The sequence below is a fragment of the Catharus ustulatus genome, chromosome 1 (assembly GCF_009819885.2).
Source record: "Catharus ustulatus isolate bCatUst1 chromosome 1, bCatUst1.pri.v2, whole genome shotgun sequence".
In the NCBI taxonomy this organism is placed as follows: domain Eukaryota; kingdom Metazoa; phylum Chordata; class Aves; order Passeriformes; family Turdidae; genus Catharus; species Catharus ustulatus.
This window is the reverse complement of record NC_046221.1, coordinates 110,065,129-110,085,398: the sequence shown is the minus strand read 5'-3', so window position 1 is coordinate 110,085,398 and position 20,270 is coordinate 110,065,129. Positions and strand designations below refer to the sequence as shown.

Here is a 20,270-nt window from a genome sequence, read left to right as displayed (position 1 = left end):
AGACCTGTGCTCTAGACCCTTCACAGCTTTGCTGTTCTCTGGACACACTCCAACATCTCAATGTTTTTTTTTTTTCTTATGCAAGACATCCCAGCAGTTGGGCAACCAGATGACAATTCTCAATGTTCAAATTTAAGGTCCTGACTACAAACACAATTATTTAACAAAAATAATCTATGGATTCATAATTCTGCCATTGTACCAGTGTTTTTAAGATAGAAAATGTGTCAGTACTACATTGTGAGTAAGTTTTAATCATTTTACTGCACATTTGGTATTTAAACCAAAGCTATTTTTATGTTTTTCAGTGCTTGGAATTCATAGGCTTCTAGACCAAATCTGGAAGTTAATGCAGATGACGTCTACAAATACACTAATTTTATGTGATCCTCACATGAGAAAAATGTGTTTCATTACCATAAATTAAAAAATTATTTGTTTCATTTTCAGTCTTACTCTTCATGTTCTGTTAGAAACCAACTGGATATTTGCACTGTGGGATTAACGTAACCTAACAAGGGTCCTTTCTAAGAACAATGTGAAAATGTTAAGATTAGTAAGATACACATAATTCTTACGTGTTTAGAGACTCTTTCCTTCTTTCTGACATACACTTATTTTCATTCCAAGAAATTTCAAATACACACTAAATTAATCATTGCCTTCACTTACTCTTTGATTTTAAGCTATCCAAGTATAGAAAAAAAATGGACTGACATGGAATGACACTCATGCCTTAGCAGAATGTCAGCACAGGGCCTTTACAAGGCCTAAGAAAGAGGGATTGCTATATAAGAACAAATTTTCTTCATTAAGTGATAATGAAAGCACTAAATCTTGGAGACCAACTATTTATTTTGATAAATGCTCCTGACAAGGGCTTATGTCAATCAGTGTTCAGACCATGTTACATTAGTTTGATCTTGTCATTCTCATTTTACCTGAAGACCTGGGGTGGTTTTCTCATTTTTCGAGATCCTCAGATCTCTGCTTTTCTTTAGGAAATGGCTATCCCAATCTGTTTTCAGTTTGCAAAAATGAGTCTCCACGTTTCCAAGCACTATATTGAATAACTGCTACATAAATCACATTAATATATTTAAACTAACCTTACTTCTTTCATCCTTACACACTTACTGACTCCAAACAACTTTCTCTATCCATATGTTCTTAGAGCACAAGAGGTCTTCATCCTGATGTGCAAAATTCAAGCAAGGCAGGCTGGAAAACAAAATGTCTGAGCTAGGATCTGGTGCTCACGCTGAATAAGAAGGCAATGCACAGCCAGAGGAAGCAGGGGCAGGTGACCTGGGAAGAGTACAAGGATATGGTCCAGATGTGTAGAAATGGGACCAGGAAAGCTAAGGCAGAGATGGAATGGACTTGGCAAGGGATGTGAAGAATAACAAGGGAATCTATAATTTATAGGCCAACAAAGAAAAGCCGAGGAGAGTGTGTCTCCCAATAAATGAGCAGGAAGAACTGGGGAAAATGGATATGGAGAAGTCTGAGGACTCTTTACCTTATCCTTCACTGGCATCAGGTTCCCCATGTCTCTCAAGTCCCTGAACCTCTAGATAGGGCTTGGAGGAACAAAGTCCTTCCCACTGTATCTGAAGAGAAGGTTTGGGAGTACTTGACAAAACTGAATATCTGCAAATCTAAGGGGCCTGATGAGATGCATCTCAGGGTCATGAAGGAACTGGCTGATATTGTTGCCAAGCCACTCTTCACCATGTTTGAAAAGTCATGGTGGTTACTCCCCAGTCAGTGGAAAAAGGGAAACATTACTCATGTTTTTAAGAAGGGGAGAAAAGAAGGTCCAAGGAAACACAAGCCAGTGAACCTCACCTCTGTGAATGGGAAGATCATGGAGCAGATCCTCATAGAAGCAACGCTAAAACATGTGCAAGACAAGGAGGTAATTGAAGTCAGTCAGCATGGCGTCACTAAGGGCAAATTGTGCTTGACCAACCTGGTGGCCTTCCCTGTCATGGAGTGACTGCAATGATTGACAAGGGAAGACTGATCGATGTCATCTACCTAGCTTTTGGTATGATGCCACACGACATCCTTGTTTACAAATTGGAGAGACTTTGAATTGTGCTGAGTACTCAGCACAAGAAAGATGTGTGCTTGTTGTAGAAGGTCTAGAGGTGGATCACAAAGATGATCAGAGGGTTGGAGCACCTCTCCTATGAGGACAGGCTGAGAGACTTGGGGTTGTGCAGCCGGGAGAAGGCTTCATGGACACATTATTGTGACAGTATTTTAAGGAGGCATTAAAAAAAGGGAGATGGTGATAAAAAAAAGGATAATGGTTATTTAACTAGAAGAAAGGAGATTGATATTAGACATTCAATAATAGGAAGAAATTCTTTATTGTGAAGGTACTAGAAGAGGTTGCCCAAAATTATGGGCACCCCATCCAAGTGTTCCACGTCAGAGTGGTTGTGGTCCTAGGCAACCTGATCTAGCAGGTGACATCCCTGCTCATGGCAAGGTGGATTTGGAGCTAGATGATCTTTAGGGTCCCTTCCAACCCAAGTCATCCTATCATTCTCTGATTCTGCAGTTCTAGTGAGAGGTGTCTCTGCGCACGGCAGGGGAGGGTTGGGACTTGATGATCTTTAATGTCCCTCGCAATCCATAACATTTTATTATTTTATGTTAGTATAATCCACCTATCAAACTTGACAAACAATGCACTTCTCATATGAGCAAAAGTTGAGTGCCTACTGAGGACAAAAAGTTATGAAACAACATGTTAATGAGGCAAGACGTTCTCTTTTTTTAGCTTTCCTACCTCTCCAGAACTTTCCTAGCTCTCAGTGTATGGCAGCATGGTATCACTCCCCCAGCTCTATTTTCACTGACTGTGTATTCCAGGTTATATTTTCCACTGCATAGTAATTTGAAGTTGCAGAACAACATTTTTAATTAATAATTACTCTTTCTAGAAGTTTAATCTAATATTTTCATAATTGATTAATCACAACAAGGATTCTACTGTGAAGTGGAAACAAAGGAGCTGTGCTTTGAAAAAGCTCTCTGCATTTATATAAAACAAGATTGTCTTTGCTTGTATAAACTTTCTTGCTTATTAACTTGCACAGCACATGCATAAACATTCTTACTCTGCATGATTCAATGACTCTGAATTTTAATAGTCCCTTTAGGTAGAACCACTGTAGAGAAAATGATTTAAGAAGCAAAATAAAAGTCAGTGAACAGCGATAGAACTCCAGGAATTACAGTTGATATTGCAACTGAAGGATTTTTTCAGAAACATGCAATGTATCAACGCTGTATGCATTCAATCAAGAATGTATTCTTGATACAAAGTCTACAAAACATCTACCCAAAGTAAAAGCAGTACCTTTAAGCATTTGTGACTTTCCAAAAACATTGAAAAAACTGCAATAACAATTTACTTAGAATTTACGTTTACACTTGCTAGAGGGCTTTACCCTGCAAGCAAATATTATCAAACTGTCAGATTAATTCCTTAAAGACCATCGAAGACTGCCATTAACTGCATGAAACAGTTAAAAGCAGATTCTTATATTCTGTGGGAATGGTGCAGCCAAACAATAAAGGTCATACATTTAATCCCTAACATGACAGAAGACTGATATGAAAAGGCTCTGTGTGACTTTTATTTCTCACTCAGTTTATTTCCTGTTGTTATCCAGTAATTATTTTCACTTCTACTTTTTTTTTTAATCTGTATTTTTTAAAACACATTTTCCAAGTATGTGTTTAACTTGGGACTTGTGAAATGGCTAAATATAGTTGCAGGCATGTTGCTTGGTTGCATGTTGCAGAAGTGTGACATTTGGTATCCAAACTGTGATAATATGGAAAACAGAGAGAAGAGAATGATTAGAAAAGATTAGGTACTGCAACCTAAACTGGACACTACACATAACACACCTGTACACATTACAGGTATACATTAGATACTACATATAAATCCTTTTTCCTTGCCTTTCTACTAGTTAGGAGGTTACAAAACAATCTGTGCTTGAGTTGCTACAAAATACATACCAACAAAACAAATACCAAGTAAAAAATTAAAAACTAGGATGCCTTTACTTACGCACAAGTGGGTTTTTCTGGATTGTTGGTCAAAAATCATAATAGCTATTAATTGCGCACAGACTACAGAGGCATCCTAGTTTTTTGCCCCATATTATAAATTGTTCCATATTGATTAACAATACACAACAGTTTTAGTATGTTTTCACATAGGTTATACTCTCTCATGGAAAGAGAAAAAAAGCACCAATTAGGAAAAGCCCAATATAACATATTAATAATTAAATTCTACCTGTACAGAATATATTTTTCAAGACAGAGGTATGATATGTTCACATATCTTGTTTTTTTTTTTTCATAATGAAAGCCCAGAAAAAAACCAGAATCCACTAAATGCAGAGTTAATTTCATAGCCCAGCACAACCTCCTGCTCAGCACCTTCCAGATCCATTCCAAGGCCTATGAAGCACTTCAATCCCACTTCAGCAGTAGTTTGAATAACATAATCTGTCATATTATGCAATTTTCAGAACAAATAACACATCACGTATTTAGTAGCAGTATTTTCTACTGTAACTTAAAGTGGTCTGCAAACACAAATATGCAAAAATGCATATAACAGTTTTTCAGTCCGAGATTACACAGCAGTAATGTAAAAGGTAAAATAGTGACTAATTTTATTTTAATAATTAAAAGAGGGATAATTGTAGACCACCAGAAGAGTGTACTCTGCATTCTCTGCATTGCAGGTTCCTAGGTCTATCAATATCATGTGTTAAGAAATATTTCATTGCATTTCAGAAAACTGCCAGACTTGCACTTCTGCATAGTAAATTGCCTTTTATGGAGAAGCGCTTTTAAGGAAAGATCTAGTAGTCTTTTTACCCTGCTGAAGTCCAGCTATTCCTGTATTATAACTAAATTTTCTCTTGCGAAACAGGAAATGTGGGTTTCCCCTTAAAATCTGTTTTCTGCCTTAAAAAAGCAACCCTGAATTCTGTTATGTAACAGGCTGAAGCAATGGCAAAAGCTCTTGTCTTCTGCAAACACATTTCTCCTGTCCCTATAATCCAGGACAGGCGATTCTCTTGCTGTTAGCTGGGCTATAGGATAAATTTCATAAGCTAGATAATCCTTTTCTAGGGAAAGAATCATCCCTACTGGGATGAAGTGAACCAAGAGTAGAAGAAATTATTTGCTGCCAGACACAAGCAGTTCAAGGAGACTCTCCTGAGAGTGGTAGCACTTACTCCACACTCCTTAGCTCCTGAAAATGAAGGAGGATGGAAAGCAGAAGTATAATAGGTAAATGGGGTGTTTCAGGCCAAGAGGAAAGTACAGAGGTATAAAATACCTACCAAACACTTTCTTGTTCTCAAAAGCAGAAAAACACACACCAGGAAGGAACCTCAGTGAAGGAAAACCCCTTGTTTAAACCACAAGGAGGAGAAAGAAGACATATAAAGAATACTTTTTAGATGCAGTCACTTAACATCACAAACCAGGGTTTGCAAAAGTGCACCACATATTACAGCTAAACCTTCTTTGCATGGACTAAAAAATGTTTTGAGAAATATGACTGACTGAAAAAACCTGAATATTCCTAATATTTGTATTCCAAAGAACATGCACAATGTAAAACATTGATACTGCAGATCTGATTGGCTTTTTAAACTTGTGTACTGAGAACAACCAAAGGAAATGAAAGACAAATTTCCCTTACTAAGATAAACTGCTTTCAGGTGGATCCTTTTGCTGCTGTATTTCTTTATTCATTCAAGAATGTGTAGATAAAAATATTACATATTGTAACTCATACTGGAAAGCCACACACAACCAAAAATAAGTACTGTGCTAAACCAAACATTCTTATTTCTGTTCTACAAAAAAGCAGCCTGAAATTAAATAACAGTAATTTAAAAGATTCCCATTTATTAAAAAAAAAAATAAAAATCACCTGATCCCAGTCCTAACCAGTGATTCCTCTAGTTGGAGAGAAGGGCACATCTAGAGGTGACAGAAGGGTAATCTGTCCTCATAACTTGGGGATTTAGTAAAAAACATTCTTTTTTTGCTAATATTTCTACAGCCTAAGACAGACCCCAGATGAAACCACTAATTTTGGATGGCTTACCTTGGGTGAGATTTACTCATCCTTAGCACCCTGACAAATTCCACTTGTGGAAAGTATTTGAGAATGGGAATTGAGAATGAAAACTAAATAATGAAAGTTATTAAAGACCATCTATAAGGCAGGAAAAGAAACTTATGACTGATACTAAATTGTCATTTCAGAATTGGTGCAATAGATAGTGCCATCACATTTTAACATTAAAAAAAGTAACTAATTTACAGGAAAAGATAACATCATATACATTGAAGAAAAGTATTTATAGGTGTGGTTATTATACAGCCATCACTACAATTTCTAAGTAGCTCACAATTAAAATTGTGACCTAAATAGCAATATGCTGTAGCAAGCAATAGCATTTATCAATTGCATTTGTAGCCCAGTTTAATACTCATTCATGCTAAGATATACAGATGATCCTAGCTATCCAAAGAATAATAATTTCTGAGTTAACACGCTTCCTAGTGGCTACACATCTCTCCCAGCCTGTACATTATCCCCCAAGCAGAAGGTCAGCTATCACACCTGAAATCTAAAATTGCAACATTAGCGTTGACACAATCTATTTGAGGGCTAGGTAATGATGGCAGGAGAGAATTAATGGTGCTGAGTAATAAATTTCCCAGAGAATCCCACTCCCTGCAGAGCAAGCTTTCTTTGGTTTTATCAAATAAATGACTTCCTCAAGCATGAGCCTACAGTAGAGCATGAGAGACAAGCATGCCAATGGAAATCAGCAATGTATTAATTCAGTCCTGTCAGACATCTGGATTTAATGGCATTGGTGCAAGCAATTAGAGGCTGTTAGTAGCCCATAATTTTTCCCATTTCCCAGAGGTATTTCAAACACTGCAGACTCCAATCTTAGAACAAAGAGACGATGATCACTCAAGCTTTGTCACCTGCAACAGAACTGCCTGAGACACCTCTTGTCCCTCTAAAATTGCCATGAACAGTACATGTCCCCTTGGAGATCCATCCATTTTCAGGACCCTCACATCACTCCTTACACTCAGGAGTGTGTAACTACTTTGTATAATTAGTTACCAATGAGTTGGAAGACATTACTAATATACCCTGGTCAGGCTTTCACTATTCTGTAAGGGTAAATTCATCTTTTTATTCTGCACAGTGCAAGTTTCTTACTTGCAACACTGAACTACAAAGATTATCTGAATCTGATTTTTTATTCTGTTACTGATTAATTTTTATAATTAACTAATTAAACAGGTTCTGCACCAAAATAATACCTTGTTTTCCTAGCTATACAAATTTTTTATTATTATTAAAAAGAAATATATATCAATATAGCTACAGAGATTTAGAGATCTAAATAATATTTATTCCGTGCTGTATATAAATCTTTCACAGATTTTGGGGGAGTCAGGAGGATTACAAAAAACTGCAGGGCAAACCACTGAAGAGATTAAGAGAATTCATCTAAGTTTAATCAGGATTTGCCAGAATAATATTTGATACATAAATAATTCAAGTTTGAATAATATGCCAGAAATTTGCATTCTGTTTCCCTGTAGGAAGATAGCACATCATTCATGCTTCATATATCTTCCCTTGTTTTAATACTGTTATAGCTGTGAGTAAGACCATAAGATAGTATTATGCATTTAGAAGGGTAACCAACACTAGTATTTCAAAGTCAGAAATCTTTCCTCCTTCTGCACAGAGGTCTAGATGTTCAACAGAAGGCATTTTGCAAAGTTAAAAAAGAATACCATATCATATCTTGGTAAAAAGCAATGCTTTAAATTTATTCAAGACTTCCTCACAGAAAATAAACAGGTTTCTATTTCTCAAACATATATGAACAGTCTGATAGACCTGTGTAACAAAATAAATTATCAATAACTGTAGCGATACAAATTGCTCCACCAATCCATTTAAATAATTCTAACCAAGAAGGACCTCTGCTGAAATACCAAAATTATTATGAAGAACCACAACATAATGACAGTTTGCATATAATTAGTAAATCAAATGGAACTGCATTGGAGACAGAACAGGAAGGCAGTTGTCCACTGATTCAATAAAATTCATTTGTCATTCTCAATTTGTTTTACAATTTGGATTTTAATTACAAATCAAGTACTTAATCTATGATGAAAGCAGATAATTCAATTTATGCCAGGTATGTGTTTCCAGAAAGTAATTAGTCTGCAGTGCTACAGGCTTGGGGCAGGGCAGCTGGAAAGCTGCCTAGTGGAAAAGGACATGGGGGTCCTGGTCAACAGCAGCTCATCATGAATCAGTGTGTGCCCAGGTGGCCAAGAGTCCTGGATTGTAAATTTTGAATAGAAATTGAACTGTGTTTGGTTTTGGGCCCCTCACTACAGGAAGGACACTGAGGTGCTGGAGGGTGTCCAGAGATGGGCAACAGAGCCAGTGAAGGGTCTGGAGCACAAGTGTTATGAGGAACAGCTGAAGGAACTGGAGGAAAGGAGATTGAGGGCAGACCTTGCTCTTTCTAAATACCTGAAAGGAGGTTGTAATGAGGTGAGAGTCAGTCTCTCCTTCTAAGTTACATGCAACATGACCAGAGGACTGTTTAGACTGGATAATAGGAAAAATTTCTTCATGGAAAGGATTGTCAAGCATCGGTACAAGATTCTGGAGAAGTGGCTGAGTCCCCAGTCCTACAGGTTTTTAAAAGATGTGTGGATGCAGCACTCAGGGACATTGTTTAGAGGTGGACTTGGTGGTGCTAGGTTAATAATTGCACTCAATGATCTTTTGAAACATAAACAATACTATGGTCCTATGATTATATTTCTTTAAATATAAGGAAACCACTGAGAAAGTAAATACAATCAAAATAAAATACCCATACAGAGCAGCATATTTAATGTCACATGCTTAGTATAAGAAACATTTAATTCAGAGTTTAAGAGCTAAAAATTATTGATATTATTGATTTTTTTTTCTTGTTCCCTGACAGCTAACCAATTACTTGGACAAGACACACTACAGGCACACAATCTTACATGATACTTCATGTGCAGTAAAGAGTAGTAATTGAAAATAAAAAACTCACCATGCTGTTGAACGCTACAGTAGTCAGGCAGTTCAGGATGAATAAATTCTTGTAATAGGAGAATATCAGGATGCAGCAATTATTTTCTGTTTTCTCAGATAGTCAGGCTATTGACATCTCAACCAGAGGTCAATTCACTATCCAAGCAGTCTCAAGGTATTAATCTGTCTAAACCTAAAACAGATGCTCTCTCAAATAAGGTTATTCTTGAAACTATGCATGCCCTGTTACATCTGGTGCATCATGCTTTCCCCACAGCACAGGCTTCTTTGCTTATTGTTGCTCTAAGACACTTACTCTTGTCATGACACTCAAAGAAATATGACTGGTGTCAGCAAATATCAGAGAATCAAAGCCAGATCAGGAATCTTGCTGCAGGACAAAGTTCATCCTTGTTACAAATTTCCACTAAGAATGATCCTACATTGATCCAATGGCATCTGCACAGAAGGGCTGGATTTAGTATCACATATTGCTTATTTTCTGTGAATTAAAATGCCTGCATCCTCTACAAAGTTGCTTAGACATATCCCTCTTATATGGGATTACTTCTGATCTTACATCTAAGAAGCTCTATAGTTCAAGTCTCATTTCAACCCAGTGGTGATACATCTTTCTTGATGTCATACTGACTGCCTTCAGTCCTGCCTTTTGGACAGATTCCACATTGTATATGAAAGAAAATATGTTTTGACCTAATCAGTCCATTTTGTACCTCCTGGAACAGCTATGTTGCCTCATCGCCTTGAATACACTTTCTGAGTTACACTTTTAAATTTAATAGATAGAAAGAAAAATTACATTTATTTTTAATTTTTACAAAATGCTTGGGGAAACTAGTTATACATATATGCATAAACATGCAAGGTAAACAGATGGGATAAAACAATGACATTCTGCACAAGCATTTCTAAGACTCATTTGGTCAAATCAATAAGTGAGCTTAGTTTATCAGAAAGCAGTGTAATTCAATTTTTACAGTGGTAAAAACCTAACTTCAACAAGGCTTACCCATCAGAAAGCAGTGCACCCTCAGGACCAGAGGGCATTTTCATGCAGTGCTCTGAAGCTAAAATCGTAACAGCCTTATAGTAAAGCATTACACTTCTCTGAGGCAGAGGAGCAAATTAGAGTATACAATTTGAATAGCTGCATTATGAAGCTATTGATGTTAGCAAGGACATATGTTACTTTTTGGATCACTTACACTACATTAATACTTGCTCACTTATAGAAGCCAAAAATCCCAAACTTTGAACATTGCACTTTCATTTTCTCACTCACTAACAAAAGAAAATCCAATTCTTGGACACTGGGCACCTTCACCTCAAGTACCTGCCTAGAATCTTGATCTTCAAAATGTAATGCATTTTAAAATTGTCTTAATCTTAATTTTTCTTCTGTCATTGGATATCACAATAAATACTTTTTATTTTGAACTTCGATAAGCTGTGCAAAGAAGAAACACAGCAGTTGGCATCAGTAATTTGTCTAAAGCAAACACTGTTTTATCCCCATGTTGGATTTGATAGATCACATGGAAGATCTACATGATAAGGATGAGAAATGCAGCAATCTCATCTGTATAATTTGTATTCTGGTAATGATATTTATTTTGTAAAGATGACAAATAAATTTTATATACCGATACAACCTGAACAGTATTATAACCCTGCTGTCTTACTGATGTCTTGGATAAACAGATTTCCAAAATATCTATAAAATATCAACGACTACATAAAGATTTATCTTTGTACTTTATATTCAACTCAATTCACTTTTATACAAATTGTATCCATTTATACCCTGAGTTTGTAACACTGGGTTGATATAGGCCTGTTTTTTTCTACAACAAAAGGTAAGTTTAAAAACAAACATTAAGAAGAACATACAATTGAGAGGGACTTACTTTAATTTCATTAAGTGCTAATAAGCATGACCAGACTACTTATTTTTCTAAATTAATTGTTTCCATGTTGTTAAAAAAAGCAAATCAACAGAATAAAGAAAAAGCCCCAAACCCTCAATATTCTAGGTTAATACCCTGTACTTAATGTTTTTCAGATGGAATTTGGATTTCTGGAGCCTCATAAAACTCAGCTTTGTGAGTAAACAAAACTCAGGCTAGAATTCGGCTCTGATTCAAGGAATACAGTGATCTTTTTCAGCCATGGGTAAGCTTTACTTTGCTCTCTGCAACCATCCTATTTCAGATAATGTATCTTAAAAGTACTGCTAGAAAATTGGCTTGCAAGTAATACTTGTACTGATAGCAGATCCAGTTTAGAGGACAGATATATTCCAGCCATGAAGACCCTGAGAAGTGAAGCATTATAAAGAAAGAAAATAGATAATTTCAACAATCAAGACTGCAGTGTCCAGTGACAGCAAAATTACTGCTTTTGCTGGTGTGTGACCACGTGCTTAACATGTTGATAGAGCCTCTAATTCAATGTAACTCTTACAAAGGTAAAATTGAGCCAGTTAACCACTCATCTAAGATCAAAGTTTTCCTGGTGAGAGACAAAGGTCTGAAGTGAATTTTTTATGTAGACAATACTACAGAAAACCAAGAAATGCTCAGCAAGTATATCTACCTAGTCATGTTTCAGGACCTCCAATGTTCAACACACTGAGATCATGGACCAGGTCCTGAAACATGACTGACCATTCCTGCTTTGGCAATAAAATCAGCTGCTGAAAGCCCCACAGACACAGCAGTTCCTTAGCTGCCATGAGCTGCCATCTCTGTACACAGGCCAGGTGTTTCAATCTTTTCCCTACAAGCAGCAGAATGCAGGTGAAATAACATTCTACTCCAACACCAGTGAATCACACCATCTTACTAAACAGATAGGGTGTAAGTACTTCATCAGCAATCTCAAGTAGCTCCTATTCGATCAGAACACTTCTTTTGCTGTTCTCACATACAAATAAACAAACACACTGACTGTGAATAAAAGAGGCCACTGGGACAGTGCAGTCTAACCTGCTGTGTAACATTACAGAAACTGTCTGATATTACTTCACAGTGCCTTCTATCAAGTCCCACTTCTGAATCAGATGCAGCACACTGCTTTTAGCTCTGCTGCATTTCTAGAGGAACCCAAGAGATCTTGGAGAATTTAATGAGTACATTTCAAGGATGTTTGAGCACCTAATTCCCTAAATTGCTTCAGCAGTCCTAGACTTAATTCCAAATGAAATCTTTTAAGTTACAAGAATCCACAACAGTGCTTGGTAAATTGCTCCAATGTGTATTTACTTCTGTTTAAAAATATGCACTTTGTTTCCATTTCGAGGTTTAACTTCCATGTTCTGGATCTTTTTTGTCATACTTGTGAGTCTCAGAAGGTCAATATTTTATCACTTTCCACAGAGAGAAAAGTTTTCCGACTCCACCCCCTCCCCCAACACTGAATCAAATCAGCCATTATTTTTAGTCTCATTTGAACCAGTCTTGTGGTTTCTCCCAAAGTCTCTCCAATTTTCAGCAACTTCTTCAAGCATGAGCACCTTAACCAAGTATGTCCTGGAATGGCCATGTTTGGACAGAAAGGTGGCCTTCATGTATTAGTAAAAACATTAGTAAATAAGATTGGAGTAGTGCCTTAACCTGCCACCTGCAGAATCCTATTACAGCTGGTAATGTACCATGCCCTCAAATACCTTTTCAGAATTTTGATTTATGGGATCACATCCCCATTTTATGCTCCTTTATTCTTGTACTGCCTAATTCTTAGGCAAAATATTTGTTTATAGCAATACAGGACATACATACAGAATGATAATACATTTAATAACTCACCCAAATTTTTTAAGCAAAATTACCCTCCTCAGTATTTATCACTTCACCAACTTCCAAGCTATTTTCATACTTTACTTTTAAGAATTTTATATTTTCTTTCACTTCTTGAAATTTTCTTGATTTCCAGGATTTGCAAGATTGGAATTTTAGTTGGTCAAATAAATTCTTAGGCAGCTTATAAAAATGAGGTGCAAATTATTTCATTGTGCTGATTTTGCAACACTGAAATATTTCTCCTCATTTCTGAAATAACAACAGTATGATGAAATTTCTGGCCTACTTCATCAATGTGTTCAGATAAATTCATGCTTTAAGAGCAAAGACAATTCTGAAAGTTTCAGTAATATGCATGTTTATACATCTAATTCTTGATGAATGAAAGTTTGTTAAAATATTGGTTTATTTTTCTTTGCTCTAGAGAACACAGTTCCTGCATCCAAACATGACTGTGGTCTCTCTCAAGCTTACAAGTCCTGAAAACAAGAATTCTTTGCCATGGTCCAACTGTGACCCCCCACTATCCCTTGGGACCACTGTCCCCAAATCATCAGAGAGCTTTTTTAAACTGTGTCTGCAGACTGTAGCTAAAAGGGCTGGCAGGGAAAGGCAGGAAAACAAAAGGTAAGTAGAGACTATACAATAGAAATAAAACAGATTGTAGCAACAGGTTAAAATAATAGCCATATGGCAGAGTTTCATATAAAATAAAGGTTTCAGGAGACCATAATTTTGTATTACCCAATGAGTCAGAAGAGGCTACTAATGTACCTTGGCCACACTTTCACTATCCAGTAAGAACGAATTTATCTTTTTATTTTGTACAGTGCCACTTCCATTTCTGCAACTCTGAACTAAGAGGATTATCTAAATCATATTTTCTTATTACGTTTTTGCTGTAGTTGTTATAATCATATAAAAATACAAAGAAAGACCATATAAGAACAGATGTGCTTCCTATAACCTTTCTGGTGTGAGCATAAATGTGCAGACCCTGATTCCATGAAGCCATCAGGAGATGGTGAGATATTTATCATTGCAGCTGTGTCTGCTTATGACGTGCAATGCAAACGAAAGAAAGGCATCTCTCCCTGCATCAGCCTAAAAGCCAGTGCCAGTTCCACACGTTGGCTTGTTTCTAACAGTGGTGAATTATTTCAGGAATATGATTTTGTACCATGGGAGTAAATTGGATTTCCCACTGTGCTCAGCTTGAATTTTTTTAGTGGAAGAGAATGACAGCAATATAAGAACTATTCAATTTCTCAGAGTTAATGGTATCATTACTTTTAGTCCAACCATAGAAGCTTCTTACAGGCATCCACTTCCAGTAGTGTGCACATCCAAAAATAGCCATTCTGAGCGAATTCAAAGGCTCATTGAGTCAGTGGCATAAACCACAGTGGCAGTAGATGCCTAAAGAAAAGTATAGAAAAGCAGAGGAAGGTTGAATAATTCTGGTATTTCCTGAGCTAGAGATGGCCTCTTCTGAAAGACCTTACAAGAATGGTTCCTATCTCCAACACTGTCCTTGCCTCAGGGATGTCACCCAGTAATCATGCTTCAAGTGTATCTCTACTTTGGCTGTGACTTTCACTCGAGGAGAAGAAAATCACAAGGACAGGTATTTTAAAATGAAAGGATCACTGATCATTCCATTGGATTAATAGGGAGAGGTAGAATAAATAAAAAGGACAGAGACACTTAAGAATTTGGCCTTGCTTCTTCACCTATCTTCTACAATGTCATATTCATCAAGGCAGTGGAATGTGGGCTGGGAATCAGGCAATGATGTCTTCAAGTTGCTTCATCTCTCTTTTCCTGAGTTTATCAACCTGTTAACTTTGTTATTTAAATACTATGAAATAGATAAATTAGCATTTTAAATAAAAAAAAATTAAAGAAAAATTTTGATTAGGACCTTGACGTAAATAAGAAAAAATTTTTATTATTCTGTTAAAATCCTGCCTGTGTAATGTAGTAATGCTTTAAAAGACTGTAAAAAAATAACTGATCTGAATGTTACAAAATTCCTCTACTTTTACAGAAGTTAAGGCCAACTGTAGGAAATAGTCTTCTGTCAAGTTGGGTCAATTTCCTCTACCAATAGCCTATCTTCCACTGAAAAGAGAAGTTAGTCTAGATGTCATAGAAAGAAGGACCACACCTTTGTCTATAATTCAGTCAATAAATATCTAGATGATACCAATTGTATCATCCGTAAAAAGCAGGAGATGAAAGTTCCATGTCTGTAATAGCTTGTGATACAGAGCTGATTATAGCTGTGGGGAATTATCTTCTATTTCTGCTAGCTGTGATGAAGGGACATTTTTTCAGACTGACACAGAAAAAAATGTCTGTATCCTTAGCTATATCAAACATCGACCTTTCTCCTTATTTTTTTCCCTCCAACTTACATATTTAACTCATACAAACAAATTCATGACTTTTTTATTATTTAATGATAAGCCTCTATAGTTTTCAGTTGTTAATGGTTGTTTCCTTGCTTATAACACTAGTGAAGCTTTTGATTCAATGTTTAACTCTATACCCCAGCATCCCTCTATCTGCCATTTTTAATCTTTTCTTCACATTTATAATAGGTGCTGGAACTCAAGAATCTTTAAGGTCCTGTTCAAACAAAGCCATTCTGTGATTCTATGGTTCTTTATCTCCATTTTCCATTATGCCTACATAGATGGTTTGTCAGACTTAAGAAATTACTGTTGACACTAAGATACTCATAGCTAATAATTGTCTGAATAGATCACAGTATCCAGCTCTTCCCAAAACATGATGGATATTTGCTGGACTTCCAACTTGTTCTGGATGCAAAAATGCTTAAAAGAGTTGTACCTATCTTTAATTTTGATGTTTGGCTTTCCCATAAGTAGAGAAGGAAGTAGGAATATATAAAATTTTAATTTTGATTGAAATGTCTTGTTTTATCTAATAGACAGACAAATCACTTGTCTGTCTCACAATCAGTTTAGTTTCTTTTTTCTGATTCATAGGCTTTCTATAACTGCTTAGGGAATTGCTATTAAGCTGCAATAAGAAGTTCTGCCTAAATTTTTCTTTAAAATACCTCAAGCAAGTCATAATCAATTTTTTTCAATTTGCACTAGAAATACATTTTTTTCTTTATATTTGATTGCAGTACTGTTGCCTCATCCAAGCTCTTCTGTCTCTCAGTGTACTTTACCTGAGGCAATTTTCTAATTTTTCTCATTACAGCTGTTACTTTCACACCAGGATTATTAGTAAAATGCCTTATGCTTCCCCTTGTACTGTATCAAATATCATCATATCTTTTAACTGGTAATTTGTTCTCTTTGTCTTGTGTCCTCTTCCCCTCAGGAATAATATTTTGCAGAGTCTGAGACTTCTGCATAATTAGATCATACAAAACATCCGCTATCCTGTCTCCCACTAAGACAAGAGGACCTGAAGGTTTAAATTACTTCCATACATTCTCACTGTAGCAGATCAATTATATTCCTTTTGTTTGGTCTCATTAAAGTTCAATTTCATCCACATCCCTAACACATTTCATATAGATTCTCTTTATCTGACTTTTTCAAAGCCTAGTCATCTTTTCCCTGATGATAAACATATCTTGATTTAATGGCATCTTTGAGTTCTGTCTGCATTTCCCTTGAACAAAATTGACAACAAAAGAGTAACATTATATTCACAGAATCACAGAATAGTCTGAGTTGCAAGGGACCCACAAGGGCCATTGAGTCACTCTCAAGTGATATTGTCAATATATTCCTGAGGAGAATAAGTGGACTACACCCTGTTCTTCTGATGAATGTATCACTAATGAAAACATCTTCTTCAATAACATAATGTTTTCTTTTACCCAAGCTACCATAAACTGAGGGGATAGGGTGGGGTTCTTTGGTGTTTATGAAAATGCATATAAATATATGTAAATGATAAGCAAATGCAATACTGCGAAAAACAAATTCCTCAGGTAAAAATCCAACTTTTGTTTGGGAAAAATCACACCACTGCAAACCTTATGTCACATTTTCAATAAAGTTTCAGAGTTCTACAGAGGGCCAAACTGAGGCAAAGTTGAACTGATTGATTTCACATTGTCAGAAGATACACACTAGTTCCAAGTCCTATTCTGCAAAGGAAATTTACCACTTTTTGTAGTGTGCATGTACCTTAGAAAAATATATTTGCAACGTGTAAATACATATGTATAATACATATATAACATGCAGAATGATATAAATATCTCTATCTATCTATATCTACATATCTCATATATAAGTCATCACGCATAAAGTTTTACGGCTATGAAAGTGTTTCAACACTCTGCTTCTTTCTCCTCTTAAAATATATTTACTAAAATACAAAGCTGCTGCATGATTAGATAACATTCTAATTGCAAGAAGTTATATTTTTAAAGTGAGTTATCCATTGAATTTTTTTGTGCCAATGGAAAACAATGAAAAAAGATCACTCTGGAGTGATACAAAGAGTATTCCTAAGATGTAAAATGTTTCTTGCAGTATCTTAAACTCATGCTCCACTCAGGGAAATTTACAAATTGAAGTACAGTATCATACCTAACTAAACTAAAATACCATAACCAATTATATGATTAACATATTAGTTTAACATTACAATCAAATTGCATTCAACTGAACTGTAGTTAGTCTAATACAGTTCTAAAAGTTACATTTAAAATCATATCAAATCATAGGCAGAATGACCACCATTAAAAAAAGATGTAAAAGCTCTCCCTGTTTCTAGTTTATGTGTGTTTAAGTCTGCCATGTGGTAATAAACAAACAGGATATGGAACTGATTTTAATATGTCTCAATGTGATTAGCATTGGGAAATACCAATAGCTCACTATACACAGACATTTCACTGCTATCCCATTTCTGTTCCAGAGGGGAGAGGTCAGCTTATCTTCAGTATATCCTATCAAGTCTCTCTTAAGGCAAAAAAAAAAATCCCAAAAACAAAGAAAAAAGCAAGCAAAAATATCTGTGGAAAAGGAAGTTCTTTTCTTACCAGAGCTTTTCCAGGCCATTTCAGTGTTGCTTCCAAGATGCTGCAACCCCTTGCCATGCTTGTCTTCTATACTTCATTTTTCCCTCTGACCTCTCCCCTTTGTTATATTCCTCTAGGCGAAATCAATCCTTCCTCTTACATTCCCTATGCTCTCCACACAGCTCTGGTGTTTCTACCTCTGTGGGGACTCACTCAACATTTAAATTTCATTAAATTTATGTTTTTATATAAATTTATATATATATTTATAGAATTTATATTTATACATTTTTACATTCGTATCAGACTTGTGAAAATCATTCACCACAACATTTGAAGACACCCAATATTAACAGAGTCCTCAGCCAGCATAACTTGTTAAGTACAAAAATGGGTTATTATATGTGTAATTTTCTAGCTGCCTTCATTTCCATTAAAGCAGTTGGGTTTGCAGTCATTTGGCTCCCTGCCTTTAGAAGAGGCAGATCTGGAGAAAATGAATAAAAGCAATCTAGAGGGAGATCAAGGAGAATGATCAGAGGAAGGGACTCACCTCTTTTAGTCAGTTTTCCATTTTAGTTGTTTCAATAGTCAGAGGGAAGAGATTTTTTGCACACTCTTTAATTCAGATGTCAGTTCCAATACTTGATGCTCAACTGTTCTGAAATACAATCAAAGTGTAGGAGTTAAAACTACTAGCCTGAAAAAAGATAGAATTATTAACATGGCAAGGATCTACGTATTCATTAAAATCACAGCATTGTTGAGATACTTTATAACAATGCTCCATGGCAAGATTTTCACATGGCTCCACACTTTCCTTCTTGCAACAAAAAAAGAATATTTTGATTGCATCATGCTGCATTTGTGGTGCCATCTCAACCTTCCTACTTTCCCTGCACAGTGCATGTTCGTTTCTTTACCAAAAGATACAAAGACTAGTTACATGTGATTGCCTCAGTAAATCTCTGCAAGTTCACCTCTCCCCCACTCACTCCCTTCCACAACCTTTTATCACTCTACATAAACACCATGGAATCCTGCTGCCTGTATCTGGAAAAGCAGAGGAGAATGGTGAGAAAATCTATACACATGGTGCTTCCCTCACTAGCATTCGACGGGTAGTGGACAAAATTGCAATGGGAAGTCACTACACATTCAAATATATGATTCTTTAAAATTATAAAAACTGAAAATACTTATTTATAAGCCATCTTCTCTCTCTTGTCAGGAAAATTATATACATGTTTTTCCCTCTGACTTCCCCAGTACTGCTTACTGAGACTAACAGAAATGGCTTTCCTCTGTGTTCTATATTTGTTCTCTATGAGTCATCTCACTATTTAAGTTTTGTTTGTCATCACCTAAAGGTCTAGCCTATTTTATTGTGTCTTTTTTCATGTGAACAATTTGAAAGTACAAGCCAGAATAAGTGTGAATATTTTGTCTTGTAAATGCAGTTAACATCTTAAATCAAACTTTTACTGTAAAGCATATTAAAAGAAAAAAAATTCACAGCTAAGGATGCTTTGATACTAGCTTTGGACTACACTGAAGATTTATCACTACAATAACTTGTTTGATGTGTTCTTAAGTTATTTTAATCTCTTGATGCTCATTCAAAGAAATACCTTTCCACATCACAGTTAAATATTGGGGGTTAGCTGTCAGAAAAAGCAAGTACAAATTTTCAGAGTAAAAATAACCTGAAAATATTATAAACTCATGCTTATAAAACTAGAAGAGGTCAACCAAATCAGAGTCTGATGTCCCACTTTCCACAGGCTAAAAAACTTCCATAAATGAGTTCCTTTGGAAGTGGGATGCAGGCCTTAGTAAAACATCAAGCTTTGGATTTAAATTCTTTCAACCACTAAGAGGACAGGAAGAGCCTCTGTACGCAAGAGGTGATTATTCCTGGGAATTTCTTGACCTCTAAAGCAGTCGAACAGATGATGACTGCATACTCCTCTTTGTTATTTCTTTATAATTACCATGAGTCCCATTTCCAAGATAAACTAAATTCTGACACTGCTTCAGACTCTGACATTACTGTCATGATAGAAAAACATGAAACACATTCCACTAGTACTCCCATGACAGCACTTTGTGTAGAGCTGGCTTTGAGGGCCTGACTCTCCCTTGTAACTAACTTCAGTGTATTTCTTCTTAATTCTAAAACTAATTTTCCAGTTCTTTCTCAACAGTTTGTCTTTCTTGG

General features: G+C 35.9%; 1 protein-coding gene across 6 annotated transcripts in view; it reads right to left on the bottom strand.

Moving 5' to 3' along the window:
• DLGAP1 (DLG associated protein 1) overlaps window positions 1-20,270 on the bottom strand; it is a 405,081-nt gene that overhangs the window by 232,376 nt on the left and 152,435 nt on the right. For 5 of the 6 annotated variants that reach the window (XM_033057058.1, XM_033057071.1, XM_033057048.1 and 2 more), the window contains one exon: window positions 18,603-18,710. The exons of the other annotated variant lie outside the window; for it this stretch is intronic. The gene's annotated coding sequence lies outside the window, so the exon portion shown is untranslated. The remainder of the gene's footprint in view (window positions 1-18,602; window positions 18,711-20,270) is intronic. 6 annotated transcript variants of the gene reach the window in all.